The sequence below is a fragment of the Giraffa tippelskirchi genome, chromosome 5, assembly GCF_054371585.1.
Source record: "Giraffa tippelskirchi isolate mGirTip1 chromosome 5, T2T-mGirTip1v1.2.pri, whole genome shotgun sequence".
Taxonomy (NCBI): Eukaryota; Metazoa; Chordata; class Mammalia; order Artiodactyla; family Giraffidae; genus Giraffa; species Giraffa tippelskirchi.
This window is the reverse complement of record NC_137279.1, coordinates 104,311,756-104,334,397: the sequence shown is the minus strand read 5'-3', so window position 1 is coordinate 104,334,397 and position 22,642 is coordinate 104,311,756. Positions and strand designations below refer to the sequence as shown.

The window sequence follows — 22,642 nt, the reverse complement described above, 5'->3', positions numbered from 1 at the left end:
CATTTGGATTGTTTTATTTGGTTATTATGAATAGAACTGATATAAATAATCCTGCATAGGTTTTTGTGTGAACATAAGTCTTCATTTCTCTAAGGAAAATACTGAGGATTGGGGCTTGCTGGGTCATTTGTTTAACTTTATGAGAAACTGCCAAATTGTTTCCAGAATGGTTGTACCATACTGCATTCCTACCAAAAACGCATGAGAGTTCCAGTTGCCCTGCATGCTTCACTAGTACTGACTTGGCATTATCAGTTTGTTTGGTTTTTTTAAGCCATTGTAAATAGAGGGATGGTGTATTTCATCATGATTTTAATTTGCATTTCCCTGATGGCTGATGATGCTGAACATCTTTTTATGTATATAATTACTGTCATCCATATATTCTCATTTTTGAAGGCTATGTTCAAGTTTGTTTTTTTATTGCTGAATGTTGAGATTCCTTAATATATTCTGAATGCAAGGCCTTTCTTCAGATATATAATTTGTAAATATTTATCCTAGCTTGTAGCTTGTAACAGGAACTTTGTCAGAGCAAAAGTTTTAAATCTTGGTGGATTCATATTTATCAATTTTTTCCTTCATGTATCGTGTTTTGGTGTCATGTTGAAGAATTTTTACCCAACTTTTGGACTTATCTCCTTTGTTTTCTTAATGCCTTATAGTTTTACATTTAGATCTATCATTAATGTCTTAATTTTTATACAAGATATGAGGTATGGGCTGAGGTTTATTTTTTGCATATGGATGTGCAATTGTTTCTAAACAATTTGTTTTAAACCTATCCTTTCTCCTCTGAACTATTTTTTAGTTTCGTAAAAAAATAAAATGATCATATCTGTGTAAGTCTAATTGTGTAACCTGTACCCTCTTCCATTGATCTGTGTGTCTATCCCTTTGCTAGCACTACTCTGTTTTTATGCTATAGCTTTATACTAAGTCTTAAAGTTAGGTAGTGTAATTCTTCAAACTTTATTATTTCTTCTCCAAATTGTTTCAGCTATTCTAGTATCTTTGTCTTTCCATATACATTTTAGGATTTACTTGTCTGTATCTACAAAAATCCTGCTAGGATTTTTATTGTAATTGTGTTAAAATTATAAGTAAATTTGGAGAGAACTTACTTCTTTACTATGGTGAACCTTCCATAAACAGTATAACTCTCCATTTAATTAGATCTTTCAAAGTATCTCTTATTAATGTTTTATGGTTTTTAGCAAACAGATCCTGTACATCATGTTAGATTTACACATAAATATTTCAGGATTTTTAGAGCTATTGTTAATGGTATTTTTTAAACATTTAGTTTTCTAATTTGTTTATTTTAGAATGTAGAAATATCACCTCGCTATACTCATTTAGGAAGTTGTTTTGTTTTTGATAGAATCAAGATTTTTCTGTAAAGATAATCATGTTGTCTATGAATAAGAGCATTTTTGTTTTTTCATTTTCAATCTCTATGTCTTGTTAATTTATTTTTCTTGCCTTATTATATGGCTAGGACTTCTAGTATGTGTTGAATAGGAGTAGTGAGCGCAGGCCTGCCTGACTTTTCCCTGATTTAGGGAAAGGCCTTCTGTTCTCCACCATTGGTTTCAATGTTAACTGCAGGGGTTTCTTCTTAGATGTTCTTTCTCACATTGAGTGAGTTTCTTCTGTTCCCAGTTTGCTGCAGGTATATATTTTTTTAATGTTTAATATCAGTGTTTCATAATGTTTACTCAATGTAGTAAAACCATCTGGGCCTGGGGACCTGGAGGTTTCTTTATTAAAAGATTTTTTTAATTAGTTTATTTATCTATTTTTTAACTTTACAGTATTGTATTTGTTTTGCCATACATTGACATGACTCCACCATGGGTGTACATGTTTTCCCCTTCCAGAACCCCCCTCCACCTCCCTCCCCATCCCATCCCTCCGGGTCATCCCGGTGCACCAGCCCCGAGCACCCTGTATCATGCATCAAACCTGGACCGGTGATTCGTTTCACATATGATAATTTACATCCTTCAATGCCATTCTCCCATATCATCCCACCCTCGTTCTTTCCCACAGAGTCCATAATACTGTTCTATATATGTGTCTCTTTTGCTGTCTAGCATACAGGGTTATCTTTACTGATTTACTAAATTCCATATATATGTGTTAATATACTGTATTGGTGTTTTTCTTTCTGGCTACTTCACTCTGTATAATAGGCTCCAGTTTCATCCACCTCATTAGAACTGATTCAAATGTGTTCTTTTTAATGGCTGAGTAATATTCCATTGTGTATATGTACCACAGCTTCCTTATCCATTCCTCTGCTGATGGGCATCTAGGCTGCTTCCATGTCCTGGCTATTATAAACAGTGCTGCGATGAACATTGGAAGTCCATTTTAAAAACAGCTATAGGGCTATTTAGGTTATTTTCTCTTCAGTGAGTTTTAGTAACTTGTAACTGTTGTGTCAGACAGACCATAATACATACCCAGGTGGCGCAGTGGTAAAAAATCCACCTGCCAATGCAGGAGATTGGGGTTCGATCCCTGGGTTGGGAACACTCCTGGAGGAGGAAATGGCAACCTACTCTGGTATTCTTGCCTGAGAAATCTCATGGACAGAGGAGCCTGGAGGGCTACAGTCCATGGGGTCACAAAGAGTCAGACACACATGCACTCATGCATAGACCATGAGGTGGCCCCCAATTCTGCTTGCCTCCTGGTGTTCACACCTTTATGTTATCTACTCCATTCAAGTGTGGACAGTTCCTGTGTCTTGCATCTAACCAGTAGAATATGGTAAACACAATAAGGTCTCACTCCCATAATTAAGTTGCCTTATGAGGCAAAGGTTGCCAGTCCTTTAATTACATTGTTACATGACATCGTCTTAGTAGGCTTTTTCTAGAGATTCTCCATATGGGCTGAATTACATACACGTTCATGTTGGAGAAACCTCTGTGGCATGGAACTGCAGGCAGCCTCTAGGAACTGTAGTGACATGTCTGACCAAAAGGGGGCCACTAGCCAACAGTCATCAAAAACCCAGAGCCATCCGTCATTTAGGTACAAGGAAATGACAGCTTGAATGAGCATGGAAGCATAGTCTTCCTTCCTTATTCAAGCATCCAGATGAGAATAATGCCCACTTGACATTTTGTGTGATGTAAGTGCCTGACAATTAGCTGTTTGGATTGTAATTAAAGGCCTGATTAAGCTTTTGTTTGCTGAGGCATCCACTTCAAAGACATCCATCTCAAATGAACACGTTGACAGTTCAGTCAGTTCAGTCACTCAGTTGTGTCCAACTCTTTGCAACTGCGTGGACTGCACCACGCCCGGCTTCCCTGTCCATCACCAGCCCCCAGAGCTTGCTTAAACTCATGTCCATTGAGTCAGTGATGCTGTCCAACAAGCTCATCCTCTCTCATCCCCTTCTCCTCCTGCCTTAATCTTTCCCAGCATCAGGGTCTTTTCTAATGAGTCAGCTCTGCATCAGGTGACCAAAGTACTGGAAATTCAGCTTCAGTATCAGTCCTTCCAATGAGTATTCAGGACTGATTTCTTTTAGGATTGACTGGTTGGATCTCCTTTCAGTCCAAGGGACTCACAAGAGTCTTCTCCAACATCACAGTTCAAAAGCATCAATTCTTCGGCACTCAGCTTTCTTTATAGTCCAACTCTCACATCCATACATGACTACTGGAAAAACCGTAGCTTTGGCTATATAGACCTTTGTTGGCAAGGTAGTATATCTGCTTTTTAATATGCTGTTCAGATTTGTCATAGCTTTTTTTTTCAAGGGGCAAGCCTCCTTTTAATTTCATGGCTGCAGTCACCATCTGCGGTAATTTTTGGAGCCCAAGAAAATAAAGTCTGTCACTGTTCCCCCATCTATTTGCCATGAAGATGGGACCAGATGCCATGATCTTAATTTTTTGAATGCTGAGTTTTCAGCCAGCTTTTTCACTCTCCTTGTTCATGTTCATCAAGAGGCTCTTGAGTTCCTCTTTGATTTCTGCCATAAGGGTAGTGTCATCTGCATATCTGAGGTTATTGATATTTCTCCCAGCTGTCTTGATTCCAGCTTGTGCTTCATCCAGCCTGGCATTCGCGTGATGTACTCTGCACAGTTACCCACCTAGATAAGGAGGCATGCCATTCTACACATAAAGTTCCCCCTTTTAGATAGCTCTGCAGTCATAAGGACCTCAGTTATCAGATTTAGATAGCTGACCAACTGACTGGCTGCTTGCTTTCCCTTTGTTATGCTTTAATTCCTGTTCTTAATGTTTTGGGCTTCCCAGGTGGCACATTTGGTAAAGAATCTGCCTGCCAATGCAGGAGACACAAAAGACATGGGTTTGATCCCTGGGTCAGGAATAGGAAATGGCAACCCACTCTAGTATTCTTGCCTGGAAGATTCCATGGACAGAGCATCCAGGTAGGCTACAGGCGGTGGGGTCACAAATAGTCAGACACGACTGAGCACACACACTTAATGTTTTAAATTCACCAGTAAATAGTGAACCTGTGAAATTCTATGCACCCTAACTTAGATCCCAGTAAGGCAGAACTCGAGGTCTGTGTCCTCTCTATCCTTTTTTCTACTCAACCTTGCTCTTGGGCCCCAAGTGTGTCATATACCCTCCAGGACTTGTGAGTAATAAAGGTTGTTTTTTCAAAGTTCCCCGAAGGTTATTGCTGTGATGTGTCTTAAAATCATAAGGACCTCAAGGGCTGGTCCAACCACAAAATTGACTCTGAAAAGGGAAGTGTCTGTGAGGACTCACTACAAATAGTACAGGCTCAGGTAGGACCCTGCAGGCATTTCTAGCTTATACCATGACTATCAGTAGGCTGAGACCAACGCAAAACACTTCAATTGTAGCCTTGTGAGACCATAAGCAGAGGACCCAGCCAGATGATGTTATATTGTGTTTTTTGTGCTATTTTTTCTGTAATTTGTTACAAAACAACAGAAAACTAATATAGCAGTTTTTAAGGAATTGGTTCATTTCTTCTGTGCTGTTGAATTTATGTACATAAATTTGTAGGATTTTTGTGTGTGTGTGTTACTTTTTTTAATTAGTTTATTTTCTATTTTTTAACTTTACAATATTGTATTTGTTTTGCCATACATTGACATGAATCCACCATGGGTGTATATGTGTTCCCCTTCCAGAACCCCCCTCCCACCTCCCTCTCCATCCCATCCCTCCAGGTCATCCCAATGCACCAGCCCCTAGCACCCTGTATCATGCGTTGAACCTGGACTGGTGATTCGTTTCACATATGATAATTTCCATGCTTCAGTGCCATTCTCCCATATCATCCCGCCCTCACCCTCTCCCACAGAGTCCAAAATACTGTTCTATTTATCTGTGTCTCTTTTGCTGTCTCACATACAGGGTTATCTTTACCGACTGACTAAATACCATATATATGTGTTAGTATACTGTATTGGTGTTTTTCTTTCTGGCTACTTCACTCTGTATAATAGGCTCCAGTTTCATCCACCTCATTAGAACTGATTCAAATGTATTCTTTTTAATGGCTGAGTAATATTCCATTGTGTATATGTACCACGGCTTCCTTATCCATTCATCTGCTGATGGGCATCTAGGCTGCTTCCATGTCCTGGCTATTGTAAACAGTGCTGCGATGAACATTGGGGTACACGTGTCTCTTTCAATTCTGGTTTCCTCAGTGTGTATGCCCAGCAGTGGGATTGCTGGGTCATATGGCAGTTCTATTTCCAGTTTTTTGAGGAATCTCCACACTGTTCTCCATAGTGGCTGTACTAATTTGCATTCCCACCAACAGTGTAAGAGGGTTCCCTTTTCTCCACACCCTCTCCAGCATTTATTGCTTGTAGTCTTTTGGATAGCAGCCATTCTGACAGGCGTGAAATGGTACCTCATTGTGGTTTTGATTTGCATTTCTCTGATAATGAGTGATGTTGAGCATTTTTTCATGTGTTTGTTAGCCATCTGTATGTCTTCTTTGGAGAAGTGTCTGTTTAGTTCTTTGGCCCACTTTTTGATTGGGTTGTTTATTTTTCTGGAATTGAGCTGCAGGAGTTGCTTGTATATTTTTGAGATTAATTGTTTGTCTGTTGCTTCGTTTCTATTATTTTCTCCCATTCATAATGGGAGAAAATAATATGATTTTTTTTTTAAGTCTATGGAGTGTATGGTGATGAAACCACACACCTTGGAATTAGGACTCTAACCCAGTCGCACCTCAGATGGGGTTTGAACCCAGTCAAAACTCAGACTGGGGCTTGAACCTACTGTCTTTTAGGTAAAAATCACTCACCTGGTATCAGGACTTACTGAAGCTCAGGTTCTTCATGACTCAGTACAGAAGGAATTCAGCAAGAAGAAAAATAATAGGAAAGAAATAGATTTATTAGTATAGGACACCTGTAAGGGAAACAAGTAGGCAAGTAAGGGGGCTCTGCCCTGAGAACTAAGTAGGAAAGCAGATTTATTTAGAGTTACACACTCCATAGACAGAGTGTGGACCATCTCAAATGGTGAGAGTGGCCGTGAAATATGAGGTGGTTTTTTATGGGCTTGATAATTTCATAGGCTGACAAATGTGAGGATTATTTTAAATATTTGGGAGACAGGGGTGGGGATTTTCAGGGATTGGGCCACCACCCACTTTTTGGCCTTTTTTGGTCAGCCTTGGTATTGTCTTGGTGTCTGTGGGTGAGTTATTTCGCATCCTAATGTATTACGGTGAGTATATAATGAGATTCAAGATCTACTGGAGGTTGAATCTTCTAGGATCTTGGACCTAATTGGTTCTAACCAGTTTTTGTCATTATGTCATTCTTTAAAGGTTATATCCTGCTCCCTCCCCACGTGTCACAGTGACATCCCCTCTTTAATTCATGATATGGGTAATTTGTGTTCTCATTTTTGCTAGAGGTTTATCAGTTTATCAGGGCTTCCCTGATGGCTCAGTTGGTAAAGAATCCACCTGCAATGCAGGAGACCCCAGTTTGATTCCTGGGTCAGGAGGATCCCCTGGAGAAGGGATAGGTTACCCACTCCAGTATTCTTGGGCTTCCCTTGTGGCTCAGCTGGTAAAGAATCTTCCTGCAGTGCTGGAGACCTGGGTTCAGTCCCTGGGTTGGGAAGATCCCCTGGACAAGGGAAAGGCTACTCACTCCAGTATTCTGGCCTAGAGAATTTTACAGACTGTATAGTCCATAGGAACATGAAGAGTCAGACAGAAATGAGTGAATTTCACTTTCATTATCAGTTTATTTTTCTTTTTGAAGAACCAGACTTTGGTTTCTTTGATTTTTTTCCATTGTTTTTATGTTTACAATTTTGTGGATTTCTGATCTATATTTTTTTTCTTCTGCTTGCTTTAACACTTTTTTTCTAATTTTTTCAGATGGAAACTTAGTGTGACTTGAAGTCTTTCTCTTTAGCTTTTAATACTATAAGTTTTCCTATAAGTGTTGCTTTAATTATATCCCACAACTTTGTATATGATGGATTTTTAATTTTATTATGTTCAACATTTAAAATTTTCTTTTGAGACTTCAAAAGAAGTATGTTGTTTGACTTTCAAATGGTTGGATTTTTCTGTTATCTTTTTGTATTAGTTTTAGTTTCTTGCTTAATTAGTATTAGTTTCTGGTTTAATTCTATTTCTGTCAAAGAATACTTCCACTAACTTCATTCTTTTTTTTTTTTTTACACTGTTTTATTTTTATTTTATTTTTTTTATGGACTGTTAAAGTTTTATTTATTTATTTTTTTAATTTTTTTTTTTTAATTTTAGTTGGGGGCTAATTACTTTACAATATTGTAATAGTTTTTGCCATACATTGACATGAATCAGCCATGGGTTTACATGTGTTCCCCTTCCTGGACCCCCCACCCACTTCCCTCCCCATCCCATCCCTCTGGGTCATCCCATTGCCCTGGCCCTGAGCCTTTGTCTCATGCAATGAAGATGGAATGGTGTTCTGTTTCACATATGATAATATACATGTTTCGATGCTATTCTCCCAGAACGTCCCACCCTCACCTTCTCCCTCAGAGTCCATAAAATTGTTCTATGCATCTGTGTCTCTTATTCTGTCTCACATATAGGGTTATCGTTACCATCTTTCAAATTCCATATATATGCATTAGTATACTGTATTGTTGTTTTTCTTTCTGGCTTACTTCACTCTGTATAATGGGCTCCAGTTTCATCCATCTCAATAGAACTGATACAAATGTATTTTTTTTTTAATGGCTGAGTAATATTCCATTGTGTATATGTACCACAGCTTCCTTATCCATTCATCTGCTGATGGACATCTAGGTTGCTTCCATGTCCTGGCTATTGTAAACAGTGCTGCGATGAACATTGGGGTACACGCGTCTCTTTCAATTCTGGTTTCTTCGTTGTGTATGCCCAGCAGTGGGATTGCTGGGTCATATGGCAGTTCTATTCCCAGTTTTTTAAGGAATCTCCACACTGTTCTCCATAGTGGCTGTACTAGTTTGCATTCCCACCAACAGTGTAAGAGGGTTCCCTTTTCTCCACACCCTCTCCAGCATTTATTGCTTGTAGACTTTTGGATAGCAGCCATTCTGACTGGTGTGAAATGATACCTCATTGTGGTTTTGATTTGCATTTCTCTAATAATGAGTGATGTTGAGCATCTTTTCATGTGTTTGTTAGCCATCTGTATGTCTTCTTTGGAGAAATGTCTGTTTAGTTCTTTGGCCCACTTTTTGATTGGGTCGTTTATTTTTCTGGAATTCAGCTGCAGAAGTTGCTTGTATATTTTTGAGATTAATTGTTTGTCTGTTGCTTCGTTTGCTATTATTTTCTCCCATTCTGAAGGCTGTCTTTTCACCTTGCTTATAGTTTCCTTTGTTGTGCAAAAGCTTTTAAGTTTAATTAGGTCCCATTTGTTTATTTTTGCTTTTATTTCCAATATTCTGGGAGGTGGGTCATGGAGGATCCTGCTGTGATTTATGTCAGAGAGTGTTTTGCCTATGTTTTCCTCTAGGAGTTTTATAGTTTCTGGTCTTACGTTTAGATCTTTAATCCATTTTGAGTTTATTTTTGTGTATGGTGTTAGGAAGTGTTCTAGTTTCATTCTTTTACAAGTGGTTGACCAGTTTTCCCAGCACCACTTGTTAAAGAGATTGTCTTTTCTCCATTGTATATTCTTGCCTCCTTTGTCGAAGATAAGGTGTCCATAGGTGCGTGGGTTTATCTCTGGGCTTTCTATTTTGTTCCATTGATCTATATTTCTATCTTTGTGCCAGTACCATACTGTCTTGATGACTGTGGCTTTGTAGTAGAGCCTGAAGTCAGGCAGGTTGATTCCTCCAGTTCCATTCTTCTTCCTCAAGATTGCTTTGGCTATTCGAGGTTTCTTATATTTCCATACAAATTGTGAGATGATTTGTTCTAGTTCTGTGAAAAATACCATTGGTAGCTTGATAGGGATTGCATTGAATCTATAGATTGCTTTGGGTAGTATACTCATTTTCACTATATTAATTCTTCCAATCCATAAAAACCCTCCAGAAAGCAGGACTAGAAGGAACATACCTCAATATAATAAAAGCTATATATGACAAACCCATAGCAAACATTATCCTCAATGGTGAAAAATTGAAAGCATTTCCCCTAAAGTCAGGAACAAGGCAAGGATGCCCACTTTCACCACTACTATTCAACATAGTTTTGGAAGTTTTGGCCACAGCAATTAGAGCTGAAAAAGAAATAAAAGGAATACAGATAGGAAAGGAAGAAGTAAAACTCTCACTGTTTGCAGATGACATGATCCTCTACATAGAAAACCCTAAAGACTCTACTAGAAAATTACTAGAGTTAATCAATGAATATAGTAAAGTTGCAGGATATAAAATTAACACACAGAAATCCCTTGCATTCCTATACGCCAATAATGAGAAAACTGAAAGAGAAATTAAGGAAACAATACCATTCACCATTGCAACAAAAAGAATAAAATACTTAGGAATATATCTACCTGAAGAAACAAAAGACTTATATATAGAAAACTATAAAACACTGATGAAAGAAATCAAAGAGGACACAAACAGATGGAGAAATAACTTCATTCTTTTAAACTGTTTATTTAAGATGTGTTTCATGACAGAGTGGAAGTAGGCTGTAAGTTGACCATAAAGTGTGAGATTATGGTTTTGAACAGGTGTAGAGGTAAAAAAAGGAGTTCACAATCATTCAAGCATTGTGTAAACAGCATAGGAGGAAGAAGAATTATTTTGAAGGGTAGAGACTAATAAATTTATCTGAAGCAAAAGACTCATGTAGGAGAGATACTGGTAGTATATAGTGAGACTAGAAAGATAAACTGAATCTAACTTATATAGAGACTGTAATAGCAGGCAAAGGGATTTAGATTTTATTCAGTGGGCAAAGAGAAAGTGATAAAAGCTTAAAAGAGGCAAAGTATATGTTCAAAGCTATAATTTAGAATAATTGCTATGATGAGCAGGAAGAGATTGAAGGCAGGGAGACGAGTTAGAAACTATATTGAAGGTGATAATTTAAGAGCATGAATCAAAGAAGTGATGTGATCTATTTATGTAAACAAAACCCTCACTGATTGGTTCAGCCAGAGTAGAGAGAGGAATTCAAGAAAATGGTGGGACCCTTGTCATGCGACGAGGCAGATTTCTCCAGTGCATACAGGGAAAGATTTTAGCAATGCTTCTTCCTGAAAAGTAAAACTCAAATTTTTATCTTTTTGAAAAGAAATGTCACTGAACACCCCCCTTCTGTTTCTGTTCTTTGGCTCCCCAAGCCCTATTGCTCCAGGGGCTCTGACCTTTCCTTAGTTGCCTGGCACCCAGGCAAGTTCTTAGCCATCAAATTTCAATCCAGGTGGCCTCCATAAATATCTCAACAGAATTTATTTTCTTTAATTTTCTTTGGCCTAGCTTGAGAATTTGCTGATTGGGAGACTGTTTGGAGGCCAGTATGCCCAAAGATGGATAGCCACATCTGCTAGCCATTTGGATTAATTATTACACCTGTGTCATAAAACCTGCATTAATAAAGAGGTGGCAAGGAAACTGATACTGCAGCTTAGACAGGACTCTCGTTCCTTCCCAACATTCTGTCCCCATCAATGGCATTCTACTATCCTGTTCTCCTGGCGCATCACCTGGAGTGTTACAGCTTACTTCCTCCCGCACCTCCGTGACTAGTGTGTCTCTAAGTCCTCCTGTTTCTTTATGTGAAAAACCTTTCAGAGCCATTGTTTCCAACTCCTTCTAGTCTATATTCTAGTCTGAATCATCTCTAATCATATGACACCTAGAATATTACAAATCATCCCTCTTGCCAGCTGTCTGCCCCTTCTGTCTGCCATTTATACAGTAGAAAGACTCTTCCTTCTCAAACATTTTGATCAAGTTACACTCCAGGGCTTTGACTGGTAAGCATGAATCTCATCTCTGATCTATTGATAGACTTTCAGAAATTCACATGGTTTTCTTTTGTCTTTTAAAAAAACCCAATTACAAATGCTTCATATGGGCCTTTAAGATTGTCCATCAACATCTCTCAGCATTCTTGTTCTTATTTGTGATTGATCTTTAACCCACAATTACTTTCTGCCTCAGCCAAGCAAACTGGCTTGTTCTCTCATGTGCACAAGTGTTTGACTCTTGGCTGCAGGCTGCTTCAAACCTTAATTACACATAATACCCCTAAATAGCTTCCCCCTCTCTTTCCACCAAGTTCTTCTGCAAAATGCTCTCTAATGGTCATACGTGACTCAACACTCAGACCCCAATGTATGGAGTTCATATTAATGAGAGATCTATAGCATTATGGGAAGCTGTTGAGAATTCAGTATATGAAGGTCCAGAGTAGGTACTTAAAATGAAGAAGGGAAATAGCTTTTATATCTTTAACCTAGGCTGAGGTTGATAAAAAAAAAAAAAAGATCACACTTCATAATGCATAAATCCCTGGCAGAAGTTTTTTCCATGTTGTGGAACCACTTGACATGTTTGAGGAAGTGAAGGAGAGAGCAGACATTGGCCTAGGTAATCAGATCTGGAAAATTAACGATGTCAGTAAATGAGGAGGTAGATATTACGATCTCATATTTCTCATGATACATCTATATCTATTTATACATAGCTAGCTAACTAGCTAGATAAATATACATACATCATATATCATATATATATAACATATATCATGCAATATATATTAATATATGCATGTATATATGAAATAGAAAGCTTTGAGGAATATCAATGTGCCAAATAGCACTTCTCTCAATTTCTTGCCCCCCCCAATGAATTTAAATTTTTAAAGCCATTAATGTGCAATTATAAAGTGTAATTTTTGAGATTAGGAACAGATAAAAACAAAAGTATTGTAGGCTGATACAGAGCCTCTTTTGGTTTTCCTTTCTCTTTATTGTTTTCAGTAGAGTGTATCATTTAGATAAGATGAAAGTAAGTAACTTGGCATTCTTACATAGATTAAAGGTGTAATCCTTTATATTAGGAGAAAATATACAATTCTGGCTAACTCTGTTTCATACAGAGAAATTGTTTTCTTCCCTTTCCTCTCACATGTAGTTTTTCTTTTTTTTTCACTTTTACATCTCTGCCCTCTCTCTTCTTCATCTCCCTTATTCATTCTTTTTCTCTCCCCTACTTTCTGAAACACATTGCTCTTAAATGTAAAGGGAAAAAAATCATTAATCACACTGCTGGATACAGTGCTTATTAGATGGCTGTAGTTGCTAAAGTAGGTCTGTTTAGCATCAGTCGATTTTTCATTTCCTTTCAGTGGGGACAGTGAGCTGTTTCGAGTCCCTAGGGCCAGCCAGTATGAATGCAAGTATTGAGTGTTTAGCAGGAGACTGTTAGAACAAGTGCTGGAGGTACAATAGCATTTGAATTAATCTAGTACCTGGATTGGCATACTTCAGCCCCTCCTTTCATTTCTCTGCCTTAAAGACAGAGTTTACAGGCTATACATTGGTCAGGAATATCTCTGCACTGTCTAATAGAAAATGATTCCTTCCCACATAATTTATTTATTCTCCTCAGTTGAAAATTGCCTACCTGAATTATAAATTTAAACTCTACAATTTCAAAAGGATTGAAACACATGACCAATTTTCCCAGCAAGATACTTGAGTTCTGAAACAGGAGAGGAAGCTAAGGATATGGGCTACAAACTTTTAAAAATTAGAATGAAGTCTCTGTTGTCTTTAAGGACTTAGCAGATGAAGCTCTATCAAAGTGGAAGACTCAAAATTATTACCATATTTTGAAATTGCATGGGGCAACAGTCTCCACTGTCTCCACTGTTTCCACTGTTTCTCCAACTATTTGCCATGAAGTGATGAGACCGGATGCCATGATCTTAGTTTTCTGGATGTTGAGCTTTAAGCCAACTTTTTCACTCTCCTCTTTCAACTTCATCAAGAGGCTCTTTAGTTCCTCTTTGATTTCTGCCATAAGGGTGGTGACATCTGCATATCTGAGGTTATTGATATTTCTCCTGGAAACCTTAATTCCAGTTTGTGCTCCATCCAGCCCAGCGTTTCTCATGATGTACTCTGCATATAAGTTAAACAAGCACGGTGACTATGTACATCCTTGACATACTCCTTTTCCTATTTGGAACCAGTTTGTTGTTCCATGTCCAGTTCTCACTGTTGCTTCCTGACCTGCATACAGATTTCTCAGGAGGAAGGTCAGGTGGTCTGGTATCCCCATCTCCTTCAGAATTTTCCAGTTTATTGTGATCCACACAGTCAAAGGTTTTGGCATAGTCAATAAAGCAGAAATAGATGTTTTTTCTGGAACTCTCTTGCTTTTTCGATGACCCAGTGGCTGCTGGCAATTTGATCTCTGGTTCCTCTGCCTTTTCTAAATTCAGCTTGAACATCTGGAAGTTCACGGTTCACATATTGCCGAAGCCTGGCTTGGAGAATTTTGAGCATTACTTTACTAGCGTGTGGGATGAGTGCAATCATGCGGTAATTTGAGCATTCTTTGGCATTGCCTTTCTTTGGGATTGGAATGAAAACTGACCTTTTCCAGTCCCATGGCCACTGTTGAGTTTTCCAAATTTGTTGGCATATTGAGTGCAGCACTTTCACAGCATCATCTTTTAGGATTTGAAATAGCTCAACTGGAATTCCATCACCTCCACTAGCTTTGTTCGTAGTATGCTTCCTAAGGCCCACTTGACTTCACATTCTAAGATGTCTGGCTCTAGGTGAGTGATTACACCATTGTGATTATCTGGGTAAAAATTATAAAATATCATCTACAATAGCATCAGAAATAAGTACTGGGTTGGTAACTTCTGTGGTGTTCCAGTGGTTAAAACTCTGTGCTCCAAATGCAAGGGGCCCTTGCTTGATTTCTGGTTGAAGAACTAGATCCTGCATGCTGCAATGAAGATCACATGTGTTGTAATGAAGATCTGGCACAGCCAAATAAATAAAAAATAAATAAATACTGGCAGAAAGCTAACAAAACATTCAGTTCAGTCACTCAGTCATGTCCGACTCTTTGCAACCCTGTGGACTGCATCACGCCAGGTTTCCGTGTCCTTCACCATCTCCCAGAGCATGTTCAAACTCATGTCCATCAAGTTGGTGATGCCATCCAACCATCTCATCCTCTAACGTCACCTTCTCTTCCTGCCTTCAATCTTTCCCAGCATCAGGGTCTTTTCCAGTGAGTCAGCTCTTAGTATCAGGTGGTCAAAGTATTGGAGTTTCAGCTTCAGCATCAGTCCATCCACTTGAAAATTCAGGATGGATATCCTTTATGAATGACTGGTTTGATCTCCTTGCAGTCCAAGGGACTCTCAAGAGTTTTCTCTAAGCCACAGTTCAAAAGCATCAATTCTTCGGTGCTCAGCTTTCTTTATAGTCCAACTCTCACATTCATACATGACTACTAGAAAAATGATAGCTTTGACTAGACTGACCTTGTCGGCATTTCTTCCAAAGTTCAAGTGTCTTTTAATTCCATGGCTACAGTCATCATCTGCAGTGATTTTGGAGCCTAAGAAAATAAAGTGTATCACTGTTTCCATTGTTTTCCCATCTATTTGCCATGAAGTGATGGTATCAAATGCCATGATCTTAGTTTTTTGAATGTTCAGGTTTTTGTTTTTTTTAATTAGGTTATTTATCTATTTTTTTAACTTTACAATATTGTATTTGTTTTGCCATACATTGACATGAATCCACCATGGGTGTACATGTTTTCCCCTTCCAGAACCCCGCTCCCACCTCCCTCCTCATTCCATCCCTCTGGGTCATCCTGGTGCACCAGCCCCGAGCACCTGAGTGTTGAGTTTTAAGCCAGGTTTTCACTCTCCTCTTTCACTTTCATCAAGAGGCTCTTTAGTTCCTCTTTGCTTTCTGCCATAAGGTTGGTGTCATCTGCATATCTGAGGTTATTGATATTTCTCCTGGCAATCTTGATTCTGGTGTATGCTTTATCCAGCCCGGCATTTTATGTACTCTGCATATAAGCTAAATAAACAAGGCGACAATATACAGCCTTGATGTACTCCTTTCCCAATTTGGAACCAGTCTATTGTTCCATCTCTGGTTCTAACTGTTGCTTCTTGACCTGCATACAGATTTCTCAGGACATCCTCATCAATAAAACATTGCTGAGGTCCAAATAAATGAGAAGATATCCCATATTCATGAATTGAAAGACTAATGTTTTTAATTTACCAACTTTTACCAAATTTGTCTATAACCAACATATAATTGTTGAGGATGAAATGGCAATGGACATGAACTTGGGCAAAGTTTTGGAGATGGTGAGGGACAAGGAGGCCTGGCATGCTGCAATCCATGGGGATGCAAAGAGTCAGTCACCACTGGGCAAATGAACAATAACAATAACATATAATTATTTTAAAATATTAATAACATTGATAACTCCTTGCAGTGTTTAATCAAGAAATAAAATACTGGGATACATTTATATGTGATTACAGAACATATAAGTTGCCTACACTTATCTGAAAGAGATTGTTAAATAAGATTAAAAATTAACAGTCATATTTTGTTTACTTGAGATTAATCCAAATATAATGACACAAAAATGACAGATACTTATCAGAAGAAGAAATCCAGATGGCTCTTGGACATTTGGAAGGTTGTACAATCTCACTATTAGTCAGGGAAATGCAAACTAAGACAATAATGAAATGCCACCTCTCAAGTGCTTCTGTTAAGATCTATGAGTGGAAATATATAAGTACTAAGGATAACTAATGGGAATATAAATCTACAAAGAAATATGTCAGTATTTGGTAGAGTGAACATATGCATATAAGGCTCAAAATTTACACTATAATGTTTAAGAAAACTATTGCACTTGTGTACCAGAACACATAGTTAAAATGCTAGTATACTCAGGATGACCCTACCTCCTGACTTGCCTTGAACAGTCCTAGGATATGCCTATTATATTAATGTGATTATTTTTAACTTTTTATTTTATATTGGAATATAGCCAATTAACAAACAGTGTTGTGCAAACAAGCAATGTGATAATTTCAGGTGAACAGCAAAGGGATTCAGCCATACATATACATGTATCCATTCTCTCCCAAACTCCCCTCCCATTCAGGCTGCCATATAACATTAAGCAGAGTTCCATGTGCAGTACAGTAGGTACTTTTTGCTTATCCATTTTAAATATACCAGTGTGTATATGTCTGTCCAAAACTTACTAACAGTTATCCCTTCCCCCCATCCTTCCCACTGGCAACAGTAAGTTTGTTTTCTAAGTCTGTGAGTCTGTTTCTCTTTTGTAAGTAAGTTTATTTCTATCATTTCTTTTTAGATTCCACCTATAAAGGATGTCACAGGATATTTCTCCTTCTCTGTCTGACTTGCTTTCTCAGGATGACAATCTCTAGGTCCATCCATGTTACAACAAATGGCATCATTTCATTCTTTTTAATGACTGAGTAACCCTCCCTTGTATATATGTACCACATCTTCTTTATCCATTTCCCTGAAGATGAACATTTAGGGTGCTTCCTTGTCTTGGCTGTTGTAAACAGGGCTGCAGTGAACATTGAGGTGCATGTATCCTTTCAAACCATGTTTTCCTCTGGACCTGATATATGCCCCAGGAGTGGGATTACAGGGTCATATGGTTAGCTCTAGTTTTAGTTTTTAAAAGAATCTCCATACTGTTCTCCATAGTTTCTGTAAGCATTTACATTCCCACCAACAGTGTAGGAGGGTTCTCTTCTCTCCACACCATCTCCAGCATTTCTTGTTCGTAGGATTTTTTTGCTGATAGCCATTTGACTAGTGTGAGGTGATATTTCATTGTAGTTTTGATTTACATTTCTCTAATAATAAGTGATGTTTAATATCTTTTCATGTGCCTCTTGTCCATCACTATATCTTCTTTGGAGAAATGTCTGTTTAGGTCTTCTGTCAATTTGTTGATTGGGATGTTTGTATTATGCTGTTAAGCATCCTGAGCTGTTTGTAAATTTTGGAGATTAATCCTTTGTCATATTATCTTCCCCAATTCTGTGGATTGTCTTTTTTGTTTTGTTTATTGTTTCCTTTGCTGTGAAAAAGCTTTTGAGTTTAAATAGCTTCCCTTTGTTAATTTTTGTTTTTATTTCCGTTGTTCTGGGAGATAGATAAAAAATGATATTGCTGCAATTTATGTCAGAGAGTGTTTTGCCTATGTTTTCCTCTAGGAATTTTGTAGCGTTGTTCACACATTTAGGTCTTAATCCATTTTGACTTTACTTTTGTGTATGGTGTTAAAGAATGATCTAATTTCATTTTCTTACATGTAGCTGTCCAGTTTTCCCAGCACCATTTATTGAAGATATTCTCTTTCCAATATCATCTAGTCTTGCCTTCTTTGTCATAGATTAATTGACCATAGGTGTGTGGGTTTATTTCTAGGTTTTCTTTTCTGATCCATTTATCTATATTTCTGTTTTTGTGCCAGTACCATACTGTTTTGATGACTTTAGCTTTGTAGTATAGTCTGAAGATAAGGAGCCAGATTCCTCCAGCTCTGTTTCTGTTTCTCAAGATTGCTTTCCCTATTCAGGGTCTTTTGTGTCTCCATACAAATTTTAAGATTTTTTTTGTTCTAGTTCTGTGAAAAATGCCATTGGTAACTTGATAGGGATTGTATTGAATCTGTAGATTGCCTTGGATAGTGTAGTCATTTTGACAATACTGACTCTTCCAACCCACAGGCATGGTACATCTTTCCATCTGTTTGTGTCGTCTTAGATTTCTTTCATCAGTGTCTTATAGTTTTCAGAGTATAGGTTTTTGTCTCCTTAGGTAGACTCATTCCTGAGTATTTTAATCTTTTGATGTGATGGTAAATGAAATTATTTCTTGAATTTCTCTTTCTGATTTTCTGTTGTTAATGTATAGAAATGCAAGTTTTCTGTGTGTTAATTTTGCAACTTTACCAAACTAATTGATTAGCTCTAGTAGCTTTCCAGTAGCATCTTTAGCATCTTCTGTAAATAGTATCATGTCATCTGCAAACAGTGACATTCTAACTTCTTTTCCAATTGGGATTACATTTATTTCTTTTTCTTCTCTTATTGCCATTGCTACAACTGCTGAAACTACGTTGGATAAAAGTGGTGAGAGTGGACATCCTTGTCCTGTCCATGATCTTAGAGGAAATGCTTTCAGCTTTTCCCCATTGTGATGTTTGCTGTAGGTATGTTTAACTTATTATTTAACTTATATGCAGAGTACATCATGAGAAACGCTGGGCTGAAAGAAACACAAGCTGGAATCAAGATTGCCGGGAGAAATATCAATAACCTCAGATATGCGGATGACACCACCCTTATGGCAGAAAGTGAAGAAGAACTAAAGAGCCTCTTGATGAAGGTGATGAAGGAGAGTGAAAAAGTTGTCTTAAAGCTCAACGTTCAGACAACTAAGATCATGGCATCTGGTCCCATCACTCCATGGGAAATAGATGGGGAAACAGTGTCAGACTTTATTTTTTTGGGCTCCAGAATCACTGCTGATGGTGACTGCAGCCATGAAATAAAAAGACACTTACTCCTTGGAAGGAAGGTTATGGCCAACCTAGATAGCATATTTAAAAGAAGAGACATTACTTTGCCAACCAAAGTCCGTCTAGTCAAGGCTATGGTTTTTCCAGTGGTCATGTATGGATGTGAGAGTTGGACGGTGAAGAAAGCTGAGTGCCGCAGAATTGCTGCTTTTGAACTGTGGTGTTGGAGAAGACTCTTGAGAGTCCCTTGGACTGCAAGGAGATCCAATCAATCCATCCTAAAAGAGATTAATCCTGGGTGTTCACTGGAATGTCTGATGTTGAAGCTGAAACTCCAATACTTTGGCCACCTCATGCAAAGGGTTGACTCATTGGAAAAGACCCTAATGGTGGGTAGGATTGGGGGCGGGAGGAGAAGGGGATGACAGAGTATGAGATGGTTGGATGGCATCACCGACTCGATGGACATGGGTTTGGGTAGACTCCGGGAGTTGGTGATGGACAGAGAGGCCTGGCGTGCTGCAATTCATGGGGTCACAAAGAGTCGGACACGACTGAGCGACTGAACTAAACTGAACTGTAGGTATGTTGTATATAGCTTTTATTATGTTGAGGCATGTTCTTTCTATGCCAACTTTCTGGAAAATTTTTACCATAAATGGGTACTGAATTTTGTCCAAAGCTTTTTCTGGATCTATTGAGATGGTCATATGGTCTTTATTTTTTAATTTGTTGATGGTGGTATATCACATTGATTGATTTACAGAAATTGAAAAGTTCTTGCATCCCTGGGATGAATTCCACATGATCATTGTGTATGATCTTTTTAATGTGTTATTGGATTCAGATTGCTAGTATTTTGTCGAGGATTTTTGCATCTCTGTTCATCAGTGATATTGACCTGTAATATTTTGTGGTATTTTTATGGTATCTTTGTCTGGTTTTGGTATCAGAATGATGGTGGCCTCATAGAATGAGTTTGGAAGTTTCCCTTCCTCTGCAATATTCTGAAACAGTTTCAGAAGGATAGGTGTTAACTGTTTTCAAATGTTTGATAGAATTTGCCTATGAAACCATCAACTCCTTGACTTTGTTTGTTGGAAGTTTTTAAATCACAGTTTCAATTTCAGTGCTTATGATTGGTCTGTTCATATTTTCTGTTTCTTCTTGGTTCAATCTTGGGAGACTGTACCTTTTTAAGAACTTGTCCATTTCTTCCAGGATGACCATTTTATTGGCATCCACTTACATGTAGTAGTCTCTTATGATCCTTTGGATTTCTGTGGATTCAGTTGTAACTTCTTTTTCATTGTTAATTTTATTGATTTGAGTCATATATCTATTTTCTTGATGAATCTGGCTTAAGGTTTATCAATTTTGTTTATCTTTTCAAAGAACCCGTTTTTCATTTCATAGATCTTTGCAGTTGTTTTCTTTGTCTCAATTTCATTTATTTCTACTCTGATCTTTATGATTTCTTTCCTTCTACTAACCTTAAGTTTTGTTTTTTCTTCTTTCTCTAGTTGTGTTAGGTTTATGGTTAGGTTGTTTATTTGAGGTTTTTCTTATTTCTTGAGATAAGGTTGTATTGCTATAAACTTCCCTCTTAAAACTGCTTTTGCTTCATCCCACAGGTTTTGGACATTTTCATTTGTCTCTAGGTATTTTATTTATTTCCATTTTGATTTATTCAGTAATCCATTCAGTACTTAGCATATGTTTGTGTTTTTATAATTTTTTTTTCTTGTAGTTTATTTATAATCTCATGGCATTGTGATCAGGAAAGATGTATGATATGATTTCAAATTTCTTAAATTACTGAGGCTCACCTTGTGGTCCAGCATGTGGTCAATCCTGGAGAATGTTCCCTGTGCGCTTGAGAATAGTGTGTAGTCTGCTGCTTTTAGATAGAATGCTCTGTAACTGTCAGTTGGGTCCATCTGGTCTAATGTGTTATTTAAGGTCTATGTTTCCTCATCAACTTTCTGTCTGGATGATCTGTCTATTGATGAAAGTGGGGTGTTAAAGTTCCTCATGATAATTGTGTTACTGTCAATTTCTCCCTTTATGACTGTTAGTATTTGCCTTATATTGGAGGTGGTCCCATGTTGGGTGCATATATATCTTCTTCTTGGTTTAGATCCTTTCATTGATGTGGTGTCCTTCTTTGTCTCTTATAACCATCTTTGTTTTATAGTCTTATTTTGTCTGATAACAGTATTGCAACTCCAGCTTGTTTTTGACTTCCATTTTGGTGGAATACCTTCTCCCATCCCCTTACTTTCAGTGTGTAAGTGTCCCTAGATTTGAGGTGAGTCTCTTGTAGACACCCTACGTATGGGTCTTGTTTTATTATCCATCCAACCAATCTGTCTTTTGGTTGATGCATTTAATCCATTTACATTTAAGGTAATTATGGATAGGTATGGTCTTACTTCCATTTTATTAATAGTTTGGGGTTTATTTTTATAGGTCTCTTCCCTCTCTTGTTTTTCCTGCCTAGAGAAGTTCCTTTAGCATTTGTTCTAAAGCTGGTTTGATGGTGCTGAAATCTCTTCAAATTATTTGTGAAGCTTTTGATTTCTCCATTAAATCTGAATGAGAGTCTCACTAGGTAGAGTATTCTTGGTTGCAGATTCTTCCCTATCATCACTTTAAATATATGATGCAACTCCCTTCTGACTTGCAGAATTTCTCTTGAGAAATCAGCTGATATCTTTATGGGAGTTGCCTTGTATGTTATTTTTCGGTTTTTCCTTGTTACTTTTAATATTTTGTCTTTAATTTTTGTCAGTTTGATTACTCTTTCTCAGTGTGTTCCCCCTTGGGTTTATCCTACCTGGGACTGTTTGTCTTCCCTGGACTTGGCTGACTATTTCTTTTCGCATGTTAGGGAAGTTTTGAGCTATTATCTCTTCAGATATTTTTCTGAGTCTCTTGTCTCTCTCTTCTCTTTTTGGGACCCCTGTAATGCAAATGTTGGTGTGTGTACTGTTGTACCAGAGGTCTCTTAGACTGTCTTCACTTCTTTTCCAGGTCACTTATCCGTTTTTCTGCCTCAATTCTTATTGATTCTTTCTAGTTTATTGTTCATTTTAGTTATTTTATCATTCATCTCCATTTGTTCTTTAGTTCTTCTAGGTCTTTGGTAAACATTTCTGGCATCTTCTCTATTCTTTTTCTGAGATCCTGGATCATCTTCACCATCATTATTTTGAATTCTTTTTCTGGAAGGTTGCCTATCTCTATTTCATTTAGTTGTTTTTCTCGAGTTTTTCTCTTGTTCCTTCACCTGAGACTTAATCCCCTGCCTTTTGTTTAACTTTCTGTGATTGTGGTTTTCATTCTGCAGGCTGCAGAATTGTAGTTCTTCTTGCTTCTTCTGCCTTATGGTAAGTGTTAGTGTGTTAGTCGCTCAGTCGTGCCCGACTCTTTGCGACCTCATGGACTGCAGCCCACCAGGCTCCTCTGTTCATGGGATTTTCCAGGCAAGAATGCTGGAGTGGGTTGCCATTTCCTTCTCCAGGGGATCTTCCCGACCCAGGGATCAAACCCGGGTCTCCTGCACTGCAGGC

General features: G+C 37.9%; 1 long non-coding RNA gene across 14 annotated transcripts in view; it reads left to right on the top strand.

Moving 5' to 3' along the window:
- The window catches only part of LOC145507104 (uncharacterized), a 228,230-nt gene that overhangs the window by 60,679 nt on the left and 144,909 nt on the right, over positions 1 to 22,642 (top strand). The window contains exon 2 of one of the 14 annotated variants that reach the window (XR_014054582.1): positions 18,792 to 21,345. The exons of 12 other annotated variants lie outside the window; for them this stretch is intronic. This is a non-coding gene — a long non-coding RNA (uncharacterized LOC145507104). Of the gene's footprint in view, positions 1 to 18,791; positions 22,460 to 22,642 lie in introns of those variants that run through there. One more of the 14 variants, XR_014054571.1, reaches the window with a different exon arrangement.